Source organism: Carcharodon carcharias, chromosome 1 (genome assembly GCF_017639515.1).
Source record: "Carcharodon carcharias isolate sCarCar2 chromosome 1, sCarCar2.pri, whole genome shotgun sequence".
Taxonomy (NCBI): domain Eukaryota; kingdom Metazoa; phylum Chordata; class Chondrichthyes; order Lamniformes; family Lamnidae; genus Carcharodon; species Carcharodon carcharias.
In genome coordinates, this window is record NC_054467.1 from 51608217 (window position 1) to 51636103 (window position 27887).

General features: G+C 47.6%; 1 protein-coding gene across 1 annotated transcript in view; it reads right to left on the reverse strand.

Moving 5' to 3' along the window:
* The window catches only part of tdo2a (tryptophan 2,3-dioxygenase a), a 103656-nt gene that overhangs the window by 17580 nt on the left and 58189 nt on the right, over window positions 1-27887 (reverse strand). The gene's annotated exons all lie outside the window — the stretch shown is intronic.

A 27887-nucleotide genomic window follows, 5' to 3' on the forward strand; every position in this document is an offset into this window, starting at 1 on the left:
TGGCAGGGAGAAATTGGCAACATGATTTCCTGGAGAGGGGTAATCAATTTCCAACACTTTCCATCCTTTCTGGTTAAAATTGTTGTGACCTCCTACTGCTGCAAGTAGGTAGGAGACTAAAAACAGCAGTTTTCTGCTAAAACCCACTGACGGCGATAACTCCACCTCCCCAACCCAAAGCCTCAGCAATTCAACCTGAGATTCGACTAATGGTGTTAGGCGTCAAGAAAGGAAGGAACGTCTGCTTGCCAATTTTGTTTCCAGCAGTTTGAAGCTATCATGTAAAACTGCAGAAATGACAGTTGATGCCAGCACTGAAAATATTAAGAGAATAGCAATTAGGAAATCCATGCAAGTCTGTAATGTGCTAAATAACAGGTAAGGGCAGCAGACCTGATGTCAACCTATTGGCTATGCCTTCCTCTGCTGATTCTGTTCTCTCACTTGTGGTAAGGTACATTTACAAGCACCCCTATAAAGAAGTTCATAAAACATAAGAAGGCACCATGGCACCAAAGCAGACTTAACATCCATTCACTTTTAATAATGAGAGGGGAAGAGTGAGATGGAGGCAGGAATGAAGGGAAAAGACAAGAGGGGAATGGTGAGACAGAGGCAGAACTGGGGGGACAAGGAACAGAGTGGAAGTGTGAGACAGGCAGGACTGAGGGGAAAGGACGAGAGGGGAACGGTGAGATTGACGGGCAAGGAACGGAGGAGAAGAGCAAAAGACTGCCCAGGGTTAAAAGTTAAAAACTGCCTGAGGAGGTTTGAGAGACTGTCCAGGGGTAACAGGTAAAGGCCAGAATTGTCCGCTCCTGTTGGTGATGGGTGTCATGGCAGGTGTGAGCAGACAATATGGCAAAAAGGCCAAAAATCGCTTTTACACCGTTGTGAAACCAGTTTGTGATGGTCTGCTCTGTCCATCAATGTTTCCCACCATCCAACTTTGGGAACTTAATTTTAATGCATTTGTATTTCATCATTGTTCCCGCATGCTGGAATCATCCGCCCACATCAGATTTACCTCCCATGTCAGCGTGATTCTAGAATAGTATGAGTTATGACAGCCTTTAAAATGCGTGCACCTGGTGAGCTGAACTTTGAGAACTCAGAGGTGAGGGCACACAACCTTGCACAGTGCTTGTGAGGATTGCCCATAGGACATTAAGGAAGAGGTGCTGCACATTCGGGGAGGGGGGGGTGTGCACAGACAAGTTGCTTTTTCCCAGCTGGCTTTCAGTGCCGTGCCGGCGCAAGGGCTACAGTGTGGGTGGGGCCGGGTAAGTGTGGACAAGACCACACAGACTGAAGGAAGTACATAAGCACATGCCGGGGTGGGTGTGGTCCTCCCCGTGGGGGTGGTGAGGGAAGCAGCCATGCATTTGGAAAAGTTTGTCAGAAGTGAGCATTCTTCCACAGCTGAGGCCCTTCAGCAGCAACTCTATTGACATGCTTGGAGCTGGGCCTCTGAAGCATTTCTGCTCACTCAGGCAATGCAAAAGTGTCACCAAATGCTGCAGAACCTTCCACCCCTCTGGCACAGACTACAAATTAATGTGAGTTTTAAGAGGCAGAAGAACAATTGGACGACTGGGCAAGTTGTAGAATCCCCTTGTAAAAGTTGGCCATGGCGCAGTCACTGATGGAGGTGCTCACAGCCCCTTGCAATGTCTTTATTAAGGCTTGGACCAGTGTCGCTCATGGTTTAAGCTAACAGCGCCACCTTGCCTGCACCGGAGCTGAGAGCACAGCATGCAGTCCAGTGGCTGAAGCTGCCGCCAATCGGTCAAGTGGAGAGGGGTGGAGGTGAGTGGGGTTTTGGACAGCCATGAAACACACTGCACACTGGCCATCCAAGTGGTGGCCTGCATTTAGCCTGCATGCGTGAAGGGGCCTTGAGACTTAACCATGAGAGGTCCTTAGGGCATATATGCTAACCCACACGTCTCTCTCTTTGATCCTGCAGGAGGAGAACATCAGGATCATGGAGCCTGGTGATTTAGCAGTATGCCTCATGACTTAGAGGGAGCAGAGAAGAAGGAGAAGAGTGCGGTGGAGATGCCTAGCTCACCGATGAGAGGAGCACTAACCCTGAAGATGAAGGGACGACAGGGCCTGCTGCGTTCGCAGCTGAAGAACCACAGTGATCCATCGCTCATAGGTATCTCACTAGACCCAGGGTCTACAGGCGGTGCTTGTCATTCCTGCAGATGACTGAGAACTAGCGTCACTGAAGACTGCGCATGTCTAGGGAACTGGTCAATCACATACGCCACCTGCTGCAGGATTTGGCACCACAGGGGCATGGAGGGCATCCACTGTCAGTGACATAGGTCACCTGTGGAGCCCTGGAAAGAGCCACTAGCATAAAAATCGAGCACTGTGGTCACCTTCAAGGACCTCATCATCCTCAGCCCCTTCGACATTTTCCTCATAGGAGGAGACGTGCAGCTGTTCCATCTCCTGCTCAGCCAGTTCCTCTCCCCTTTGCAGTGCCAGGTTGTGTAGCGCGCAGTGAGCTATGATGATGCGAGACATCCTCTAGGTACAGTATTGCAGTGCTCTACCGGACCTGTCAAGGCACCGGAACCTCATTTTCAATATACCTGTGGTTTGCTCCACTAAAGTCCAGGTTATGCATGAGCGTCATTATACCGTTGCTCTGCTGCAGTCTGAGGCCGCCGCATGGGTGTCATCAGCCACATCCTCGGTGGGTAGCCCTTGTCCCTGAGCAGCCAACCCTGTAGCCTCTCTGCACCCTAGAAGATGTCAGGGATCTGAGAGCTGCTAAGGATGTAGGAGTCATGGACGCTCGCTGGGATTCTATGCAGACCTGTAGGATGCATTTATGGTGAACATTCAGCGAGGGACGCCATCTTTGCGAAGGCACAGACTTTGTGCATTTCGACCAGAATCAGGCAAGCCAGGAGGCAAGAGCGCTGGGATTTGCTCAGATCTCAGGTTTTCCACAGGTGCAGGGTGCCATCAGCTGCACTCACATCAGCTACATTAACTGCAAGGCCTTCCACTCGCTGAATGTTCACCATAAATGCATCCTACAGGTCTGCATAGAATCCCAGCGAGCATCCATGACTCCTACATCCTTAGCAGCTCTCAGATCCCTGACATCTTCTAGGGTGCAGAGAGGCTACAGGGTTGGCTGCTCAGGGACAAGGGCTACCCACCGAGGATGTGGCTGATGACACCCATGCGGCGGCCTCAGACTGCAGCAGAGCAACGGTATAATGACGCTCATGCATAACCTGGACTTTAGTGGAGCAAACCACAGGTATATTGAAAATGAGGTTCCGGTGCCTTGACAGGTCCGGTAGAGCACTGCAATACTGTACCTAGAGGATGTCTCGCATCATCATAGCTCACTGCGCGCTACACAACCTGGCACTGCAAAGGGGAGTGGAACTGGCTGAGCAGGAGATGGAACAGCTGCACGTCTCCTCCTATGAGGAAAATGTCGAAGGGGCTGAGGATGATGAGGTCCTTGAAGGTGAGGATGCCGCAATGAGGCCATCGTGCTGGCCAGATGACGCAGGTGCGCTCGTGAGGCTCTCATAGCCACAAGATTCTTGGAGGATAATGACAAGATGTAGTGAGGACAGTCCTGACATCCTCACTTTGCACCCATGAACATTTGATCCCTATGTTGCTGATGGAAGCGCACACACCCTCAGTGCTCAGAATCATGACATGGAGACTGAGTAGAGGCCCTAATAGATGCTAGACTTCAGGAGGATGATGACAACATGCAGTGAGGACGCTCCATAGATCTTCACATAGCCTCTGTGAATGTCTGACTCCTGTCTGGCTGAGGGCAGCTCGCTTATGCTCCGTGATCAGGGTCATATCATGGAGTTGCAGCCATGAAACTTTAAATACACCTGATCCTTTGTCAGCCTTCAGCAACTGACCCCTTCAGGAGCACAGCATCACTGATCACAGGTGCTGATGAGATGGGGGCCCAGCCCCATGTTAAAGGTGCTAGGAGCACACAGAGAGAATGATGGAACTCTGTGACGCCTGCCAATAACATTCTGGCAGCAATGACAAGCACCATCGAGGTGCAGGCACCAGTAATGTGTCCAGTGAGTGTGAAGCTGGACCATCACTTAGGTCTGAAGGTTACACGCTGCACAGAGAAGAGACCCTGGACTGAGACACCTGCCTTTAACTTGTGCAGGAACCAAAGTTTCACATCTGAATGACACGAACGCTACTCATCAGAACAAGGAGCCATAGATGGGGAGACATTCTTGGGAGCTTATTTACAATTGTGAACATTATGTACCAGGGATTAACACCCATGCCCAGGCTGTGCAACTACATCTTCTCAACCTTATTAACCCTGCCGTTACGTCTCCCCCAACATCCACAATGGAGGTGAAGGCAGCCTGCTCACTGCTACGCTCTGTCCGTGATCACTTTGGCAATGTCTCTGGAGGACCGAAACCTGGAGGGCCCGGACCTGCTTTGGGTATCCTGCTGAGGGCCAGGTGCACCCTCCTCAGCCTGTGGAGCTGGAGGTGGGATCACAGGAAGAGGGAATTTGGATTGGCCGGACATTCCCAGAGTCACCTGGGTGGATGGTCCGAGGGTGTCGAGCTGCTGGTCCTCCTCCCAACAGCCCCTAGCTGACTCCTTGAGGAGAAGGAGAAGCTGGAGTGAGATCAAGCTGCCCTGCACCCCTCTCATATTCACAGTGTTGGAGGCCAACTATAACATCAGCGATGGAGTTCAGTCCACACAGCAGTGCAGAACTGATGGCCTGGACCAAGGTCTCCATGGCAGCCACCATACTGCAGACAGACTCCTCCATCATCCATTGCAGTCTGAGGAGTGCACCAGATGCCCCTTCTTGATGTCCCTGTGATTGTTGCTGCAACTCTAACAACTGATTGAGGACCAAGTCCAGAGACCCATCATCTGACTCAGACTCAGCAGATTCCTTGCCTCCAGCAGTCCTCTGAGTGCTGGTGATGGATGTCTCTGCTTCCATCTGCTGTGGAACAGATTGTGTGCTGTGCTCACCAGATTGTGATCCTGAGACTGCTCTACATCTTGGTCCCACCAAGGTGTGTGTCGCTGCACTGGTGGAGGGTGTGGGTGAGCGCCGTGATGGATCTTCAATGGTGCTGCCCTCAACATCCTCATCCGAGGTGCTCTCGGTGCTGGAGTCGGGCTCAAGGTTGCCTGAGGGCAACATGTCAGATGTGCCTAGGACAGAAAATGGAGATTATTAGTGCTTGGCAGCCACATTACACACAGAACAGTAGACTCGGAGTAGCGTTTAGAGAGGGTTGATGTGGTGCAGGATCCTTACGTTGACACTTGCCACCAATTTCACTGTTGCTGCAGGAATGGTCCATGTCCTGTCCGGCCAGCTCCAACACACGACTCTCGAATGGAGTGAGGACCTTGATGTCCAGTACTCCAACCCCGGTTTGGGACCTCCCCCAATGATTGTGTGCGACCTTGTTCTGTGTAAAGACAGATGGAGAGAGTGTGAGCAAGACACATGCCAAGCCAAATGAGAAGGATGCCAGGCATGCGTGTCCAGAATGGAACCATGGACAGGTGAGGAGGTGATCTCCAGAGGAGATGAGGCCAGATGGTGATGTGAGGGTGTGTGTGTGAGAATGGGTGGTGATGTCCCTTGAGCTGGCAGTGAGTGAGATGCCAGTGAATGTGTGATTGACTTGTGAGTGTGTGAGTTGTGGGTGATAAAATGCTTGACTTACCCTGGTGGCACGAATGAGATCATTCATTCTTTTCATGCACTGGATGGCCAACCTCTTGTGTGCAGCATTGGCACTGACCACCACTGCCACTGCCTTCCAAGCAGGGGTGGTCAGAGTGCGGGTAGAGGACATCGCAGCGGGCCTCCATGGCATCCAAAAGGCATCCCAGGAATGCCTCACTGAACCGGGGGGCCTGCAAACCTTCTTGGCTTTTGGGGCCATATCTTCACCGGAGGAGTCCTGGGCTGCAAGCATTGAGAAGTGTGCAGACAGCAGCAGTTTAAATATGGCACGCAGAGTAAGGAAGCAGTGAGGTAATGGCGTAGCGGGCAAATCAGAGGCCACCCGCCAGCGATCTGGTATGTTTTCTGTGACTGCATAATTTATGAGCTGGGAAGGGGATGATACGGTGCAAAAATCTGCCATTGCAACTGGTGGGTAAAATATCTTTTTTCATTCCCACTACCGCACTTAATGCAAATCTGGGATTATTCTGCCCAAAGACTGTCCAGAAGAGGTTCAGAGACTGTCCTGGGGCTGTGGCTTGCTGTTGGGGCCTCAGAGGAGCACTTGTCCTGGGGCTATGTGGGCCACTTTAAGGGGCTCTGTGTGACAGGCATGTATTGACCCTGGTTTTGGGCAGAGGAAGGCCTCTTTGGGCATTGACAGTCATGCACAGAATTATGTGTAGGGTGTGGTCAGTCAACTAAGGCATTTGGTCCTGGTGGTTCAAGGCATGGCATTGGGAAACAGAAGGCACAGCACCATTCAGGGGAGCTATCTGGATTTTGTAGGTTGGCAGCTGAAAAGTCATGGGGGGTGTATTGGATGGTCTTATGGGGGGAGTGCCTCAAAAAGTAAGGATGCAAATGGTCTTGAAAAGAGGAGAGGTCAGATCAATATTGGGCATGAGGACATTCAAAGGTTTGATGGGAGAACAGAAATAGCCACGTGGACAATGATGGGGTGAAGGGTAACAGGGAGAGGCTGGATAGTTACATGAGGGATTGGAATTAGGAGGTGCTGACTCTGGAGGTGGATGGGAGGAACTTGGTGGGTGATAGTGGGAGGTTGAAAACTGGTCACACTCACCAACCTAATGAGCACCATATTTGCCTTCAGCAATCAATGGCACAGTTGGAAAAACAAGTTTGAGAAAAGCGATAAGGGAAAGGTCTCAAGGTGTGTGGGAGGAGTTCAGCACAACTATTTTGGGCCAAATGAAGGGCCTTCCTTTTAATTTCCTGCCCAAGCCATGGAGAACAAGGCTTAGCTGAGTACTGGATTTGAGGATCTAATGCACAATGAACAAGCTTTGCTCCTTTACTAATGTGCATTTAGGTGGGAATCCATTAAGTTTTGGTGCTGCAGTGAAGTTGGTCTTCATTGCCATCTGACAGAGACATGTAAAAAGGCAAGGAGGATCAAAGAATCAAGGTCCATGGCTGCTGGACAGAAGCTAAATGGACACTACAAGCCTCAATATTCCTATTGTGCTAGCCATAGCTTACAAGGCACCATGCTTACAGTCAAGACATAAGTACAGGGCTCAGGTATCGATAGTTCGTGTCTAGGCTACTGAAGGTGAACTGACAATAATCTGACTAAGGGTTATAGCACATGGGTATATTGACCCTAATGAAGACCTTTGTTGTGAATGTGCAGTCTTGTCTGAGGGGGACGCTTAGCCACCTGTGGACCTCCAGGATGTTATGATCCTGCAAAGAGTGGCCTGAGGTTGCCATGTCTAAACTGAGGGCAGGTCAAGGGCTTGAGACTGGATTCCTGGCTTAGTGATGGAGGGAAAGCATTGAAGGGGAAGTAGCAATGATGTCTCAATTCTATTCTTTCACAAATGCAAGCAGGAGTGGAGAATGCAGGTTGCAGGCAACACTGACATGATAGCTGTGATTAGAATGAGGAGAAGAAGGGCCTCTCACTGATTGGCACAGCTCTGGGAAGACCACTGGCTTGAGGATTAAGAGGCAGTGGGGCCCCAGGAAGTCCCAGATGTGTGGCAGGGCCAAGGGCACAAGAAGACACAGCCCATACATGGAGATAAGTGAATGACAGTGCCACAGGTGCCTTTGCTTGTCTAGGGATGTGGTAGCTCACATAGGGAATCCTATGCTTTGAGGATGACCACCACACTGAATTTTGTTGCCAGAAGGTACTTCCAGGGACCTTTGTGGAATGTCACAATCGGTGACACTCAAATGCATAAGGGAGGTGACATTTTCCATTAAAACTCACCATTACGTGCACTGTTGCACAGATGGAGCAAGCCAGGCTGCCAAGACTGTGAGGTTCGCAGCGATCTCAGGTTTCCTGCAAGTGAGGGCACCACTTACTGCACACATGTGGCCTTGAGGGCTCCCTGGCAGCAGCCATGAGACTCATAAATAGAAAAAGATTTCACTCTCTGAACATCCTGCTATTCTGTGATCACAGAAAGCAGAACCTGCATATTTGTGCTAGGTACCCAGGGAGTTATTATGACTCTTACATCTTGACTCACTTGCAGTTGCTACAAATTTGTGAAGGACCCTGGCACTTTGACGTTTGGCTCCTCGGGGACAAAGGGAAGACCTAGTTCATTATGCCCATTTGTCACCCACATCATGCATCTGAGGAGAGCTACAATGGAGCACATTTGCCATAGGGTCCTTAACAGAGCAAACGATTGACCTCTTGAAAATGTGTTTCTGATATTTGGACTGGTCAGGTCCAATACTGACCACAGACAGTGTCCTGGATCGTTGTTGTTTGCTGCGCCCTGCAAAAACTGTAAACAGGGAATGTGTTTACTGAGGGATACATTGAGGAGCTAGGCATCTCCTCAGATGAGAAGGAGGTTGAAGAGGATGGCTCTAAAGTGAGTGAGGATTCAGACAAGTCATATGAGATGCCATTGCACAGACACAATGCAGTAGATATTCCCATGAAAACCTTATAGCCACAAGATTCCAAGAGGAATAAGGTGGTGACAAATTTTCACAACTGAAGTTTCCTTCAGCCTCATGGGACATGGGACACACCAATAACAACATTCTCAGCTTGAACATCTCATAAAAGATCAAGTATCTCACAATGATCATGGAAATATCATTAGTCACCATATGCCCTAACAATGGGACCATCCCTGGAAGAGACAGTAGTCTTTGCAACAAATGGCCACTGTGGAATGTGATTAGTGCTTCCTTAGTGCACATCCTTAAGCAACTCCACACAATACCGTCCTTTCACCCATGGCGTCACCAAGTCAGTGTGCATGGCAGCTTTTAAATGGCTGAAATGTCAAATCATAGAGTGGTGCACTCATGTCAGTGAGATACTAGCTTGGTTAGGTAGCCCAAACACACATACCATTCTTTAATGTTTTGTGGTTGGACATCCCAAGAGGAAGCAGCATCCAGGGAACTCCATTTGTCCCATCGCCAGTTTTCATCAATGCATAATGCAGAGGTATCATCTTACTACTGACCACCAATCGCCCTTCACACATCAGGACTCAATGATCTTCAACCCTACATCATGCAGTAAAGCTGTGAGGTTTGTTTGCATCATCTTCAGAGAGTGCCTCAACAGGAAAATGGTTTGATGAATACCTAACACATCATCAGAAGCCTGAAAAGTCTCTGTCCTAGCTGACATTTGCATTAGGGAGAAGCTTACCCAGTCAGTATTGACACAGCAGCCAGTCCCCTTCAGGGACCCTGCTGAGGACTTAGGAGATTTGCAAAAGCATTGCTTTCAGAGCATGAACATTTCAGAACCTCGAACCTTGTCCAGCTCACAAAGGCCATTCCTTTCTTTATACCGTAAATCAATGAGAGAACTGTCATGCAATGAATTCCAGATTGAGTTGTGCGCTGTGCCTTTACCCAAGGAGCACATGAAGCCTCACTAAGCAGCTGTCCAGGTCTAATGTAAGATTGTTACGGGTAAGGAAACAGGTTTCATCAAGATGAGCATGCACCTCTGATATAGCACACTCTAAACCCTCTTTGCAGACATTTGTAAGTTTGATTTTTACTTCCCTAGCTCAGCGTCATGCATGGGAGAGTGGGAAGTCAGCATGGAATGACATTCAGCCTTAAACACGGTCGCTACAACTTCCTGCAGGAGGCATACAAGTCAATGGGCTTCGAAGTTTGATACTGTCTTTCTCATGAACTCACTCTCATAAAATAAACACCATTGCAAACTTCACATTGGAGAAACGAATATAACGTTAGTTGCAACTACAACTTGTGCCATCCACAAACAACAGACATCAGTGAGACAGCAGCAGGAAAATCATTAACCTTGATATGCATTTCTCCAGAATCTGAAGCACATCTGCCTGAACTTTCAGTCTGATAGGTGTATTGGCCAGGCACCAGTATTGCATTCGATGTGTATTTCCTAATGTCACAGATGTGGAAATAAAGGCTGCTCACTGTGGTGAGATTGTGTGAGAATTTATGCAACTGAAGATCCAGATGGAAGTTCTTTGGAGGGTTCCATTTTGGACCCTAAATGACTCTGGGACATTGAATCACATTGAATATCAATTAAATTCATGAGAAGTGGAGAAGGATTAATGCAACATATATTTACAGAAGTGTTAAGTCAAAACAATGAGTGAACACCTGTGCCACCATTGTGCATTCAAAGCTTCTTAATTTTTCTTACCCTACTGTTACATCTAGGTACAGCCCAACATCTGCAGTTGAGGTGGAGACAGCCTGTTGACTGTTATGCCCTGTTGTCTGAGATGACTTTGGTGGGCATCCTCTGGTGGCCCAAGACCTTGAGGGCCCCGGCCTGCAGGTGCACCCTGCTCAGCCTAACATGCTGGAGTTGAAGGGATCACTGGCAGCAGGGAGGTGGAGTAGCAGGGCACCCATGGAGCATTCCGGCTGGATGCCCCTGGGGTGTCTGGGGCACTCCTCTTCCCTTTGAATGCCCGATGGCCCCTAACTGACTCTTTGAGGAGAAGGGGCATCTGGAGAGAGGAAGTACTAGAGGGACTGGCATCTTTGAAGGTGGATAAATCACCAGGGCTGGTTGGACTGTGTCCCAGGATGATAGAGGTAGCCAGGGAGGAAACAGTGGATGTCCTGAGAATCATTTTTCAATCCTCACAAAATACAGGCAAGGTACCAGAGGACTGAAGGTCAGCGAACATTGTACCATTGTTTAAAAAGGTGCGAGGGATAGGCCAAATAATTATAGGCTGATCCTTCTGACTTTGGTGGTGGGCAAATTATTGGAAACAATTCTGAGACAAGATAAACTGTCACTTAGAAAGGCACGGATTAATCAGGGATAGTCAGCTTGGTTTTGTTAAGGGAAAGTCATGTCTTATTATCTTAATTGAATTTTTTGAGAAAGTAACAAGGAGGATTGATGAGGGTAGTGCAGTGGACGCTATCTACATGGATTTTCAGTAAGACATTTCACAAGGTTCCACATGGCAGACTGGCCAGGAAAGTGAGATCTCATGAGTTATAGGGAAAGGTGGTGAGTTCAATCCAAAATTGGTTCAGTGAAGGAAACAAACTTGATGTATGTTTTTTGTGAATGAAAAGTGGTTTCCAGTGGTGTTCCACAGGGCTCAGTGTTGTGGGGCCCTTGCTGTTTGTTGCATATATTGCAGAGTACTAAGGAAGGCAAGGGAGGAGATTGCTGGGGCCTTGACAGAAATCTTTGTATCCTCACTGGCTACGGTGAGGTCCCAGAGGACTGGAGAATGCCCAATGTTGTTCCATTGTTTAAGAAGGGTAGCAGGGACAATCCAGGAAATTACAGGCCAGCGAGCCTTATGTCAGTGGTAGGGAAATTATTGGAGAAGATTCTTCGTGACAGGATTTACTACCATTTGGAAGCAAATGGGCATATTAGTGAGAGGCAGCATGGTTTTGTGAAGTGGGGGTTGTGTCTCACTAACTTGATTGAGTTTTTCGAGGAAGTGACAAAGGTGATCGACGATGGAAGGGTAGTGGATGTTATCTACATGGATTTCAGTAAGACCTTTGACAAGGTCCCTCATGGCAGACTGGTACAGAAGGTAAAGTCGCACGGGATCAGAGGTGAGCTGGCAAGATGGATACAGAATTGGCTTGGTTATAGAAGACAGAGGGTAGCAGTGGAAGGGTGCTTTTCTGAATGGAGAGCTGTGACTAGAGTTCCACAGGGACCAGTGCTGGGACCTTTGCTATTTGTGGTATACATAAGTGATTTGGATGAAAATTTAACTGGGCTAATTAGTAAGTTTGCAGATGACACTAAGTTTAGAGGAGTTGCAGATAGTGAAGAGGATTGTCAAAGAATACAACGGGATATAGATCGGTTGGAGGCTTGGGCGGCGAAATGTCAGATGGAGTTTAAACCGGACAAATGCGAGGTAATGCATCTTGGAAGGTCTAATACAGGTAGGAATTATACAGTAAATGGCAGAACCCTTAAGTGCACCGACGGGCAGAGGGATCTGGGTGTACAGGTCCACAGGTCACTGAAAGTGGCAACGCAGGTGGATAAGGTAGTCAGGAAGGCATATGGCATGCTTGCCTTCATCAGCAGGGGTATTGAGTATAAAAGCTGGGAAGTCACGCTGCAGCTGTATAGAACCTTGGTTAGGCCACACTTGGAATATTGCGTGAAATTCTGGTCACCACATTACCAGAAGGATATGAAGGCATTGGAGAGAGTGCAGAGGAGGTTTACCAGGACGCTGCCTGGTCTGGAGGTTATTAGCCATGAGGAGAGCTTGGAGAAACACAGATTGTTCTCACTAGAGTGACAGAGATTGAGGGGCGACTTGATAGAAGTTTACAAAATTATGAGTGGCATAGACAGAGTAGATAGTCAGAAGCTTTTTCCCAGGGTGGAAAAGTCAATTACTAAGGGACATAGATTTTAGGTGAGAGGAGAAAACTTTAGAGGAGATGTGTGGGGCAAGTTTTTTACGCAGAAGGTAGTGACTGTCTGGAATTCGCTGCCAGAAGAGGTGGTGGAAGCAGGTACGAAAGTGGTGTTTAAGAGGCAGCTTGACAAATATATGAATAGGATGGGAAGTGCAAAATGTTTTAGTTGACAGGCAATATGATCGGCGCAGGCTTGGAGGGCCAAAGGGCCTGTTCCTGTACTGTACTTTTCTTTGTTCTTTGTTCTATATTAATAATATGGACTTAAATGTGGGAGGCATGGTTGGGAAATTTGCAGATCACACAAAAATAAGCCATGTAGTTGATAGTGAAGAGGGTAGCTGTTGTCTCCAGAATGATATCAATGGTTTGACTGAGCGGGAGGAAAAGTGGCAAATGGAATTCAATCTGGAAAAGCTTGAGGTAATGCATTTGGGGAGAGCAAACAGAGCAAGGGAATACTCAATAAACGGGAAGTTATTGAGAGGGGTGAAGAAGTGAGAGACCTTGGAATGCATGTCCACAGGTCCGTGAAGGTGGCAGGACAGGTGGATAAGGTAGTAAAGAATACATCAGGAATGCTTTCTTTATTGCACGAGGTGTAGAATACAAAAGTAGGGATGTAATGATGGAACTGTATAAAACACTGGTTAGGCCACAGTTGGAATTTTGTGTACTGTTCTGGTCATCACATTACAGGAAGGACATAATTGTTCTGGAGAGAGTACAGAGGAGATTTACAAGAATGTTGCCAGGGCTCAAAAATCACAGCTAAGATTCGATAGGCTGGGGTTGGTTTCCTTAGAACAGAGGAGGCTGAGGGATGACTTGATTAATGTGTGCAAAATTATGAGGGGCCAAGATAGAGTAGACAGGAATCATTTGTTTCCCCTAGAGGTCAGTTACGAGGTGCCACAGATTTAAGGTGATTGGTAAAAGGATTAGAGGGGATTAGGAAAAATGTTTTCACCTGGAGGGTGGTAGGTATCTGGAATTCGCTGTCCGGATTAGAGGTTGAGGCAGAAATGCTCAACTCGTTTAAAAGGTACCAAGATCGACACCTGAAGTGCTGTAATATGCAAGGCTATGGAGCAGGTGCTGGAAGATGGGATTAGAATGAGCAGCTAGTTTTAGCCAGTGATGACACAATGGGCTGAATGGCCTCTTTCTGTGTGTAACTTTTTTTTGGTTCTATGGAGGGAGACGTCCTGTCTCCCTATCGCCTAGCCACTGCTGGAAAGCACCCACAGCTGGAATGATAGTGTGCAAATCTGGCAGAAACTGCTGGACCTTGGTCTCCAAGGCAGCCACCACCCTTTCAATGGAGACTTCAGTGGGCTTGCATGCTGGAGCCATGACATCAGGCAGAGGCAGAACATGGACAGACACCTCCATCCTTCAGCCCAGTCTGGCAATGGTCTCTGACAACTCTGCATGATGTTCCCCTGCCTGTATCTGCATCTCCAACATTTTTCTTAGGGCTGATTTCAGGGCCTTATCTCCAGCAGTCTTCTGAGTGTCAGAGACCTCGGCTGCCACTGCCTCTGCTAGTTTTGGACCCGTGTCTCTGAGGTGATCACCAGATTGTGAACTCAAGTCTGCTCTAGGACTAGGTCCCACCAAGATACATCTATTTGTGCTGGTGGAGGGTGCAGATGAACGCTCTGATGGTTCTTCCTCTGAGGATAATTCTGGTTCCTCCTCAGAGGTGGTCTAGAGGCTAGGGTTCAATCTTCTTTTGGAAGAGGTCCTCGCCCTTTTATTGCTAGTACCTGGAATAGAGAGAAGAGAGAATTAATGATTGACTAAGCAGGCTTGGGCATTAAAGATCACTCACAGTCCCTGTCCACATATTGTCAATGAATCTGAATGCACCCTTACTGGTTTGTTGGGGGAGCCTGATCTCATCTTCTGTATAGGAACAATCCCTCTCCCCACCAACGAGCTCTGTGGTCTGCTCTTAAATCCTTGACAGGGTCCAGAACTCTGGGGTTCCCCTGCTGATCATGGATTTCTCTCATTTGCAATGTGAAATATTGTCCTGCATGATGCAGATGGATTGACTGTGAGCATAGTGGATGAAAGAGCATTTCAGAAGCATTTCAGAAGCCTGCTGTCTCTGCTGAGCCCTCCCCAATAAGGGATTAAGATGCTGTTCGTGCAAGATCTTACATTAGATGGTGAGCTTAATGTAGCTGACATCCCATCTGCTGCTCTTGTGTGACATCCCTGTAGACTCTAACCCTTAGACTGCCTGATGTCCTTATGGGAGTGTGAGTTTGCAGTGAGTAGAAGTTCATTACCCTTGCGGAGAAGAGCAGATCATTCATCTGTTTCCGGCACTGTAGGACGATCCTTCTCTGGGTTCCACAGGTACCAACCTCCCCAGCGACTTCCTCCCAGCCCAGCCGGTGTGGTCGGGTGGAAGAACCTCCTGCTCTCATATCTTGGAAAGAGGACCTCCCACCTTTCCTGGGCTGCCTGCAGGAGAATCCTCAGAGAGGGTTCGTTGAGCTGTGGGGCAAAGGGTTTGCTTTGCTTTGATGTCATAGTTTTCCTCTTCACCACAATACCTGGCCTGCAGTGAGTGAATGCGTGCCCAGGTGCCTTTTAAATATAGCACCAAGACCTGCGACCCCATGAAGTAACGGTGGGCTGGAGACTTCCCGCCTGCCCTGCCACGAGGTTCATTGAGCTGCTCGCTGATGCATAATTAATAAGCTGAAAAGCAGGAGATCATGCGTGATCAGCCGTCCAGCCACCCAGCATGAATCGTGCCAAATTTCCCACCTGCCTCCGGATTTAGTCTCCAGGATGGAAAATTCTGCCCTGAGAGTTTACTTCCCCAGGGCTGGGGAATCTAAAACATGGGGACATAGCCTCAGGATAAGGGCTTGATCATTTAAGACTGAAATGAGGAAAAATATGTTAATTTTTGGAACTTTCTAGCCAAGAGGGTTGAGAATGCTCCATCATTGAGTACATTCAGGTCTGGGACAGATTATTAATCTCTCAGGGAATCAAGGGATAGGGGGGTAGTAGGGATTGTGGAGGGAACTAATTTTGAGTATCCTGAGTTATTGTTTTGCACTGGCAATACCATTGGGATTATAGTTTGTGTTCCCCCAGCATCCAACTTGGCTGAGGAAGGGCTGAAAACAGCTGGCACCAAACCACCAAAGCAGCTGATTGCTGCAGATGTATATGTTGCTCCTGACACATATACCAGACATTGACTGTACAGTTCTGCTTCGGGAGGTGAATGTTTTTTAAAATTTGTTCATGGGGTGTGGGGATTGCTGGCTAGACTAGCATTTATTGCCCATCCCTAATTGCCCTTGAGAAGGTGGCAATGTGCTCTCTTCTTGAACCACTGCAGTGCGAGTTGTATGAACACCCACAGTGCTGTTAGGGAGGGAGTACCAGGATTTTGACCCAGTGGCAGTGAAGGAACAGCGATATAGTTCCAAGTCAGGATGGTGAGTGTATTGATTGTGTTGTGCTTTCTCCTACAGAAAACTTCCAGACAACTTCTTTAATCTGAATGGCACTGTCAGTGCTTTTCAAGGTCACCAAATCTTGATGCATTAGACCAGTGCCAGAATATTTACAGTGCCATCCTTTCTGCCACCTACATATCTCATCAAAGAGATGATTGATGCTTTTTTCAAGGTCCAATTCTTTCATAATCTTCACCACTGAGCAGCAGTAGCACATGAGGATGTAATTTTACATATCAATCCCATTGTGACATTCTCACAAGTAAAAGACAAAACTTATTGCATCCTTGTTAACATTCAGGTCTCCATTCATAATCTAGTGAACAGGAAACGTGAACTGGCTCTCCCAGTGTCTAGATGGTTTGCGAAGAGCAAAATAGTGACATGCAATTAGCAATGTCAATTCAAAATATACACTTAATTTGTGCCCAACATCTGCACCAACCCCATTTGAGTTAGAAGAATAATTCCTTATCAACAGCCACAGATAAAACATGAGCTCAAATATCACAAATCCAGGATCATTATGAAGTACAGCACTGACACCTTCATGCATCTGGTTAGTTCAGGAGGTCTATTGCAGTACAGCCTTCTGCCCCCTGCACCCCCCACCACCCCCCCACCCCCACAACGTCTCCAGAACTACCATTGTGTGCTACATGTTCTATAATTCTGTTCTGCAAAGAGGCCTAATTATGGTAGAATCCAGGAACTGCCACTGAAACAGGAAAGAGGTAACAATGAAGTAGTAACTCCTTAAACACAAGTGCATGCTGGAGGACTGTTATGCTAAGATGTAATACTATGTGGATCAAGCGTAAGAATAGCCTCTTTAAGTAGCCACCCTGTCCATGTTTACCAAATTCACTTTTAACAATATTGTCATTAATCTTTCCTCTGCCTTCATTAATACCCCACTTTCCTCTATCCATCTGCTGCTGAACCTTATCTATGCTACTGGTATATCTAGACTTGGTTATTCCAGCATTGCCTGGCTGGCCAACTTCCACTTTCCATAAACATCAGCTCATAGAAAACTCCATTGCCCGTATCCGAACTCACACCAAATCCCATTCACCCATCGCTCCCTGACCTAAGTTGACTCCTGCTCAATTTTAAAATTCTCATTCTTGTTTTCAAATCCTTCCATTACCTCATCCTCCCTATGTCTGTAATGTTCTGCAACCCTATGAACCCTCCCAGATAGTGGTGCCCTTTGAATTCTGGCTTCTTATGCATCTTTACTTTCATTCTCCTGTTGTTGGCAGTCGTGCCTTCAGCTACTGAGGCCCTAAGCTCTAGAATTCTCTATAAAGCATTGGGCAGAATTGTCTGGTCCTGTTGGCTTTGGGTGTCATGGCAGGCAGGGGGGGAGCAATTTGGCATGAGGGGCAAAAATTGGTTTCACGCTTGCGTGAAAGCACAGTGAGATCATCCGTTGGTATCCACCATGGCGAAACGTTAATCCCACTGGAGCCTGGCGTGAACCCGATTTGCATCCTGGTAATGGGTGTAAGGTCTGACCAGAATCACTCCCCCATGCCCGATTTACTCTTACACTGGCAGGAAAACACGCCGGCCCAGAACATGTCTGGACAAGTGTGACATATAGAAGTTGGGACTTACAGTGAGGGTCTTGCTCGGGTCATGGATAACTGAGGAGCAGAGGATGCTGGAGCTCTACAGCTACCAGACCCTGGAGGAACATGTGCCTGGCATGCTGGGTGGATTCTCATGCACGTGGCTCCAATGTGAAGCAGCTCATGGAAGGTGGGAGGTTTCCATTGATGCTTCAAGTCTGCTTCGGAACATCATGGTCTTGGCCATGGGCTCCTACGGGTAATCAGTGAGGTGGGTGAAAGGAATGTCTAGCTGTGAGTGGGAGAGGAAGGTGTACTGGCAGGGGCGGGGGGATCGTGGAAGAGAAAGGTGCAGGTGTAACTGGGGGGGTGAGTTTGGGGGGGTGGGGAACAAAGGTATTGGGTGGGTTGAGGTTGGGTTGGTGTTGGAAACTACGGTGTTGGGGCAGTGAGATTGAGAGAGAGGGAACAAAGGTGTCAGGGAAGGGGTGGAGACAGCCTGTGCAATGATTGGCCCTGCTGCCTCTGATAACTTTGGCGTGTGTCCTCTGGAGGGTTGAGGCCTTGAGGGCTTCGGCTTGCTCTGGCTGTCCTCCTGTGGGCCAGCAGCTCCCTCTGCAGTGTCAGAGGATGAGGTTGAAGGGGTCAGAAACAAAGGGGATTCAGAGGGAGAGGACAGCTTCTGAGATTCCTGATGGATGACCCAGCGGTGTTTAGCTGCCACTCCTCCACCCTTCGGATGCCCAAGGGCTCCGGTCTGACTCCTTGAAGGGAAGGAGCTCCTGGAGGGATGCCGAGGTTCCCCATTTCCCTCTTGCGTTGCCACTGCAGGAACTTATCCATGGCTACCGCGATGGAGTGCAGGTCTGCACACATCTCCACGTTCTGCTGAAACAGGGTCGCCATGGTGTCTGCCATCTTCCCCATGGAGACCTCCATGCCCAGACATGTGTGCACCACTTCATCAGAGAGCTAGCAGACACGCTCTTCCGGCTTGAGTGCCTCTCTGTTGAGGGCTTCCAATAGCTCTGTGTGATGTTACCCTGCCTTCTGCTGACTTTCCACAATGAGTTGGAAGGCCGAATCCAGAGGCTCGTCATCTGATTCACAGATGCCTCTTCCCCAGCCGTCCTTTGAGTGCTGGGGGTCTCGACTGAACCTGCCTCCTCCTGCTGCGGACATATGTTCGTGTGGTGATCATCAGATTGTGAACCCAAGCCTGCTCTAGCTCCAGGTCCCACCAAGGTGTGTGTCTCTGTGTTGGTGGAGGGTGTGGGTAAGTGCTGTGACGAGTCTTCCATGCTACTTATGTCCAGCTGTTCAATGGAGGAGGTGTCCTATTGGCTGGAGGGGAGGACGTGGATGAAACTGAGGGACTGTCTGACTGAGGATATCAGTTGCTTGGCAGACCTCCCTGTGAACCAAAGTAGAGATAATTAGTGTACTGCAGCAGGACAGAGAGCACGCACAGTTGCGTTGAGAGAGGGTTGATGTGGTGCAGGATCCTTATGTGGGTGTTCACCGCTGACCTCAGTCGCCACAGGCAGGGTCCACGTCTTCACCAGTCAGCGCAATGGCATTCTCCTCAAAGTGAGTGAGGGGCCTAATGTGGGCCACTCCACCCCCGGTCTGGGACCTCTCCCTGCTGTTGTGAGCCAGCTTCTCCTGCATGAAAACAGATGGAGAGAGTGTGAGCAGGACATATGGCATTGCATGGAATGTTTGTGTGGTGAGTGGAATCATGAACGGGATGAGGATGTGAGCTCCAGAGGATATGAGTCTGATGGAGATGTGAGGGTGTGTGTGAGAGTTAGTGGTGTTGTCCCTTGAGATGTGAGATCCCTGTGGATGTGTGATGTGGTTGTGAGTGTGTGAGTTGAAAATGATGAGAAGAGTGACTTACCCTGGCAGAATGGATAAGAACATTTATCCTCTTCCTCACTGCTCCAGTGGCGCTGGCCGCCACAGCCACAGTCTCCCAAGCCAGATTGGGACCTCCTATAGCCAGAGCGGGGGTACAGGACATCGCAGTAGCCTTCCATTGCATCCAGCAGGCACCCCAAAAGGCATTACCAAATTTGGGGGCTGCCGTCATCTTTGCTTTCTGTTGCCTGGAGCAGTCCTGGTCTGACATGAAGTAGGCTGTGCCCTGGTGCGCTTTAAATATGGTGCCCTGGGTGAGGAAACGCTGAGCTCATGGTATGGTGGGAAAATCTGAGCCTGCCTGCCAGTAAAGTGGAGTTTGCTGTGAATGCATTGTTAATGAGGCAGGATGCACCAGGAATGGGATGATGCAGTGCGAAAATCCACCATTGTGGTCAGTGGGTAAAATGACTTTTTTCATGTCTGCTACCGCACTTAGTGCAAATCTAATCTGGGGCAATTCGACCTATTATTTCTCCTTTAAGATGCTTCTTGAAAACTATCTCATTGGTACTAATATCTCTTAATGTCAAATTCTGTTTGAGAACGCTCCTGTGAAGATCTTTGGGATGTCTTATTATGTTATAAGTGCTATACAAATGCAAGTCATGGTTGAGATATCCTGAGGTTGTGAAAGCTTTTCTTTCCTTCTTCATACCAACAGCAATTCTAGAGCATTAGCCCCAAATCTGAATTTTAGTGACAAAGGAGTTGGAAATTCTCTGGATCAGCCCACCTCAAACCTCTACTGCTGACCCACCAAAATCCCCATGGTCAGTGGGAGCTTCCTTAAATATAACTAGCAGGTGTCTGGGCCACGATTTGCACATCTTGGATGCCTGCCAGTCTGAGGGGGTCACATAATGGTTCAGATGGGGGTGGTTTTGAGGAAGCCCCCAAAAATGTCTTATTTGATACACCAATGAAATTAACAAATAACTGACCTTTTCTTCAGGGTTCAACCCATCACTCTAACATAGACTGGGAATCAAGTAATGTCAAGGGCATGAAGGGGGCTGGAATTCCTGAAATGTGTATGCAGTGACTCTCTTGACCAATATGTTTGCATATTTCAATGGGGGAGCACTTGGCAAACACATCACATTGTCATTAGGTTTAGAGTGATTATGAAAAGGGACATGGAACAATCAATGGTGAAAATACTATCTTGATAGAGAGCCAATTTCAGTAATGTATAAATATGGGTCAGTGATCTGACCCAAGTGCCTTAAAAATAATACAGTAAATGAGCAAAGAGGAGATCATTTGGATACAGACTAAACATATTCTTACAAGGGGGTAAGGAACTACATCAAAGCCACTGCCTGGATGACTAAAGATATAAGGACAGTATTTCCACTTTGGGTGCAATTGGCAATCAATCAGGATACAAATTGCACTGAAAATTGCACTAATTTTACAAAATACATTTTTTGCTCAAGCTTTAGCTCAGACTAGTTTTCATATCGGTAAATATCAAAGCTTCCACAAACTGGTATGATCCAGCAGTCCTTTACTACATAATTGCTTTCTCTTCTTGCATTTAAAAACAAATGATGTATCTGAGAGTTGTAACTTGGTGCAATTTTATTAATACAGCTGAAAATGGGTTTATTGCAAGAAAATACATTTTTAATGTCATTGAAAATGCTTTTAAAAGCTATACATCACCTTTTACTACTTTCATTTGTGTACAGTAGTTACATAGTAAATTAATTTTTAATATTTAAAAGGTATGGAAAAGGTGCTTTTGCACTGAAAGATTTTAATTATAAAAGCCTTCCTATGGTCCATACATAGGCACAATTAGCAGAGCCTCATAATGGCAATTGATTCAGTCTTGGGAATGGCCAATTTTGCAGGAGGCAGTGGTTCCCAGTCCAGTGTATGTTAAAGCAAATTGTGGAATTTGAATTTGTGCTGGGCATAACTTACGATTGGAATTCCTTGACCTTTTGCAATTGTTTGTACAATTTTGGGGGAATCATGCTGAAAAATACATTGTAACATTCTGAGAATTCTAGTTCATTAGGGTTAAAATGAAATGGAAAAAGAAAGGGTATGATAGATGTCAGATTCATTATACAATGGAGAATCAAACAGAATCCAAAAAATGAAGATAAATGAGAAAAGAAAAGAAGGGTGAAGAAATTGTGTGAAAATAGATTAGCAAGTAACATAAAAGAGAACAATTAGTGGAAGAACATAAGAAATAATAACATGGGTAGGTCATATGGCCCTTCTAACCTGCTTTGCAATTCAATAAGATCACTGCCTGATCTCAGACCTCAACTCCGTTTTCCTACCCGATCCTCATAACGCCTGATTTCCTCAGGGTCGAGAAATCTCAGCCTTGAGTGAACTGAATGACTAAGTACCAACAGTTCTCTGGAGTAGAGACTGAAATCTTTTATAAACATGAATGATAAAATGATCATGAAAGGAAGGGAGTGGCCGATTAGGGGCCAGAAAGATAATCTTATTAGAGGTAGAGGTCATGACAGATACTAAAGGAGAACTTTGCATCTGTTTTCACTACATAAAATAATTCAACCAATGCCACAATATAGGAGCTGGAGAGACGTTGGGTTAGATAGTTTACAGAGGAGGCGACTAAAACGAAAATAAAAGCAAAATACTGTAGATCTGAAATAAAAAGAGTGCTGGGGTGTGACTTGAACCCAGAGCTTCTGGCTCTGAGACTGGGATTCTACCCACTGTGCCACAAGATCTCCCTGGACTTGGGTATAAAAGGCCATAATTTCAAAGTTTGTAGATGACACAATGCAAAAATGTAGCAAGCAGTGAAGAGACTTTAGGGGGATATAGAAAGACTGGCAATTGAGCACAGAGATAAAAAAACTGTGGATGCTGGAAATCCAAACAAAAACAGAATTACCTGGAAAAACTCAGCAGGTCTGGCAGCATCGGCGGAGAAGAAAAGAGTTGACGTTTCGAGTCCTCGAAACGTCAACTCTTTTCTTCTCTGCCGATGCTGCCAGACCTGCTGAGTTTTTCCAGGTAATTCTGTTTTTTTTTTGGCAATTGAGCACACTTGGCAGATGAAACTTAGTGCAGAGAAGTGTGAAGTGATGCCTTCAAAAGGAATAATGAGGAAAGATAATATAAACTAAATGGTACAATTGAAAATGCAGAAACAAAGAGACCTCAGGGTTCAGACACAAAAGCTTTTGAGGATTGCTGGACATGTTGATAAGGCAATTAGAAAAGCACATTTGGATCTTTGGCTCTATAAGTAGAGGCACAGAGTAGAAAAGCAATAAGTTATAATAAGCTTTGTGGAATTCTCATCATATACAATTCTGGGCACCACATTTCAGGAAAGTTATCAAGCCTTGTGGCGACAGTCTGGGGAAGATTTACTAGGATAGTACCAGGGATGAGGGACTTCAGTTATGTCCAAAGAATAGAGAAACTGAGGTTGTTCTTTTTAGAGCAAAGAAGGATAAGGGAGGGGAGATTTAATAGAGGAGTTAAAAATCATTTACATCCTATTGGCAGACACGTGCCCGACTCAATCAGGCATAAAATAGTGCATGATATTTCGCTTGGCAGGCGCACGCGGGGGCTGGAGCCGCACCCTCCATTAATTAACCCTTCACTTAAGGCCATTAACAGACTAACTGACAGCAATTTTTCACCCATGCGATTTCGTGCTCGTCGCACAGGCAAAATGTACAGGCGGCCAGCTGAAATTTTCAAAAACCTTATCAAAGGGCAGGATGAAAATGGCCAGCAGTATTGCCAGTGTGAGTAGTGAGGCATTTGGTAGGTAGTTTGCTGCTCGTGACTTATTGGTATTTGACAGCTTCATCTCTGTTCGGGGCTTCAATCTTAGCATTTCCAGGCTTCATTTCAGAACTTGTTGGTATCTGCAAGGCCCGCAGAAGATTCAGAATGTGTGGACCCTTCCAGGTATCAAACAGCTTTCCGTTGACCTGGTAATGGGGTTTGTGCTCTCTGCTGATGGCACCTCCTCCTCTGAGGAAGAGAGGGGCAGGAGGGAGAGGAGGCCATGTGTCCCATTGCAGCTTCCAGGGGAAGGGCCTGTGGGCAGAGAGGCGCAGACACAAGGGGCACAGGGCCAGGAGGAAGTCCAAAGTGTTAGGAGCGGCAGAAGATGCCACTATCCTGCTGCCAGGTTTACAGGCGGCGATGCAGCTACCTCAATATGTTTGAGGTGCAGTGCCGAAGGAGGGAGACCATGACCTCCATTTGTCAGATTATTGCGCCTGAGATCAGCTCCCATTGTGTGGGTGGACACCCCATGCCAGTGGCTGTAAAGGTCACAGTGGCCCTCTATGCCTCCAGTTCTTTCCAAGGCTCAGTGGGGAATCTGTGTGGAGTCTCCCAATCAACTGTCCACAGTTGCATCAAGCTGGTGACAGGAGCTCTGTTCAGGTGGGTAATGACCTTTATTCTTTACCTTACAGACGAGGCCAGCCAGGCTGAGCGAGCCAGAGGCTTTGCAGTGATTCCTGGATTCCCCCGCTTCCAGGGTGCCAACGACTGGACACATGTGGCCATCAAGGCGCCAACGGTTCAGCCAGGTGCCTTCATCAACAGGAAGGGATTCCACTCCATGAACGTGCAGATCGTGTGTGACCACAGGACGCAGATTCTGTAAGTCTGTGCAAGGTACCCAGGCAGCTTCCTTTATGCTTACATCCTGAGTCACTCCCAGGTGCCGAGGCTCTTCAGTGCTCCAGCCCGACTGGATGGATGGCTGCTGGGAGACAAGGGCTATGCGTTGAAGAGGTGGCTCATGATGCCTTTCCAGCATCCAAGAACAGAGGCAGAGAAGTGTTACAATACGAGTCATACCTCCACAAGATCAATGGTAGAGAGGTCTTCTCAAGATGCGCTTCCAATGCCTGGACTGTTCAGGGAGAGCACTACGATACCCCCACAAAGCAGGTGTCATTGATAGTGGTTGCACGATCTCCACAATCTGGCACTGGCAAGGGGGAACCCACTGGAGGAAGAGGATCTTGACGCAGCTGCACAGGCCACAGATGATGAATCCAGTAGTGAGTCAGAAGAGGAGCACGGTGAGGAGGACGTTGAGGGCATGGAGGCAGACCTCTGTAACCTCCAGGGAGGCAGGGACACCAGGGACGCCTTGATCCAACGCTCCTTCAGCCAGGTTAGCAAAGATCAGCTTCCACCTCATGCCAGGGCTGCCTCCTCCACCCCGAATGTCTGAAATGACTCCTTCATTTGAATACAAAGAACACTCAGTGCCTGTGCAATAAACTTCATGGTCACTTACGTCCAGCATTACACACTGGCGGCACGTCAGGGTACCTGCACCAATAAAATAAAAAGGTGAAGCAGACCATGATGAGAAAAACAAAATTTATCTAATTTTGGCAATTCGAAACTATTTACATAATCTTCTCTGGTCTTCATTCCCAGACCGGTATAGATAAAGTAAACATAAATGAACATAAAATCATCTGTGACCTGTCCCTCTTGTACTCATGGTGCCTTTAACTTATGTCTAGGTGCTCCCCTCTCACTGGCAGCGGCATTGGAGACAGCTTGCTGACCCTGCTGTCTTGTTGGCCTTGATGACCTTGGCGGTCGTCCTCCGGCCAGTGGGTCGTGTGCTGGCTCCGCCTGGGAGGGAGCGGCCAGTGCCAGGGCTGGCATCTCCCCAATCATCGAAGCCTCATCAGATGCCACCATGATTGGCAGAGGGTTGGAGGAGCTTCTGCCGTCATCCAGAGCACCCTGAGAGGAACCCATAGAGACGACAGCAGATTGTGCACCAACATGAAGTCGTTCTGGACCTCCCTGCACACCATTGAGGGACGGGCGCCTAGCTGGGATACTGGGTGCCATCCATGGTCATCCATTTCCCACACTGGCACTGACCAGCTGAGGTGTGAAGGCTTGCAGATCCGAGCGTGACCCCAAGAACCCCTGATTCAGTCCTGGAGCTGCCTCTCCATGAGAGTCGCCACTTTCTCCATGGAGGAGGCAGTGCACTTGGCCTTCAGGGTCAATGCAGTGCTAATGCTCCACGTGGACTCCTCCACACTGACCCATGCCAACACGGTACTCACCTTTCCTGAGCAAAGCAGGTCATTGAAGCACTTCCGGCACTGCACCCATGTGTACCGCACCATATGATGGCTGCCACCTCCTCCCTTGCCCACTTGGTGAGGTGTAGTGGCCTCCTCCTTCCATGTCTGGGGACACGGGTGTCCCTCCTGGGAGTCACCCTTTCCAGGAGGATAGCGAGGCACTCGTCAGAGAAATGGGGGGCTGAGTGCCCACCCGACCTGCCTTCCTGCCTGCTGTGCCCAGCTGCACTGGACTCCATTGGGAACTCTGAGCAGACGTCCTTCTGTGGCAGCCTTCTAGGGCCTGCCTGGGTCACTTATAAACCGATCACTGGGTTGCCATTGGACCCGGCGGCTTGCAGGCCTCTGCCCCAGTTCATCATTCCCAACCAGTGCAGAGCCGCGCTTCATGCTGGCCTTAATTGGCCTGCCAGGTCAGGGCTCATTGCGGACAGGGACTGTTTCCCAGCCACCCCTGGGCCCGTCCACTGTGCCCACCCGATGGCCTCAAAATCCTGCCCATGGTGCATTCTATGAAGGGACTAAGACCTCACCCTGTACATTTTTTCTAAAGTCTATAGAGATATGCTCATTGCTATCTCTAATAATTTAAAACTGGACAAACAGCTTAGAATTGCTCAATCTATATCTGTCTATGACCATTGGACAAAAGGACCTACCTGGCAGTATCGGAGAAACTTGCACCTCATTATCTTTGAAGAGTCACTAACGATACATTTTGGTCTGCACAGGTCAAATTCAAAGAGAGTTATACAAAGGCCATCTGTATTTCAAAACCCAGGCTGGCCAACAGGAATGTACTCAACTGCTTGGACAAAGGGCTCACAACCTTCCTTTCAATTCTTAAAGTTGAGACATGTACCAATCTCGGGGACCCAGGCGAGGAATACATACACTTTGCCAAAGACACTGTGAAGGGGTGGGAGTCATGTGACATGGAACCAGTAATATTGCCTGGTGGAACTGCAAAATCAGTCTGTTGTTTACCATCCTACAAACAGCCTCACGGAAAAGGAGTTCTGCCCATGTTGGACACTTGGCTCCTTCTACACTGCTTCTACTGGAAAGCCTGCCCCATCACCCACAAGACCAAATCATCTTTGTATGCTTATCTCACTGTGTAAAGTCAACATCACGAAAAAGTGATTTAACCAGCATTGGTTTTTCAGCTCACAGACCTCCATGAAGGAATACCTCATTAGGCTTTGATTCTGGACTCTGGAACCCACGTGAAACACTATTTCTTATCTCTGTGGTCTCTGCGCTATAAATATTTATTTTCTCTATCTGTATGAATGCAAGGAAGGCAACGTTGTGACCCTCCTCCCACATTTTGAGTCTGTGCAAATAAACTAACCCTTTGAGTTCATCCTGTCTCAAGTTTGCTGTGGGGTTGTTAATAGAAAATTGGATCACACCAAAACTGAGGGGTTGGGAAATACGCTTATAAAGGGGGAATCAAATCAAAACACCTTTCTGTTTATGAATGGGAGGTGAGAGGAGGAATGAATCCTGTTTAAATTAACCCCTCCTCCTGTTCGTAGCAATTCTGATAGCACAAATGGGGAGAAGTTGGTTCCACTGTCTGAAGGAGAGGTAACCAGAAGACACAGATTTAAGGTAATTGTCAAAAAAAAAACTAAAGAAGAGATTATGCAGCAAGTTTTTATGATCTGGAATGTTTTGCCTGAAAGTATAGTGGAAGCAGATTCAACAGTAACTTTCAAAGTGGAGTTGGATAAATATTTGAAGGAGCAAATATTTGAAACTCTTTCAAAGAGTTAGCACAGCTTTTAAACCAGCTTTGACTTTGCTAGTACAAAGGTTTGAATGCATACACAGAGATGGGCCAAATGGCTTCCTTCTTTTCTATATGATTCTATAACACAAGACTGGGCTTACAGGTGGAATAAAGCTTGCACCCTTTCAACATATACCCTCCTTTCAGCCTGTGCATCAAGTCACTACATTCCTGTCAGATTGGGCCTGTGGAAGCTCCAAGCAGAAATCCACAGGAAGGGTCAGTAGATTTTCAGGACCTGATGGATTGTATAATTCAGAATGCTGAAAAAGTTCATTATTAATGATTTTAGCAAACAGAAAT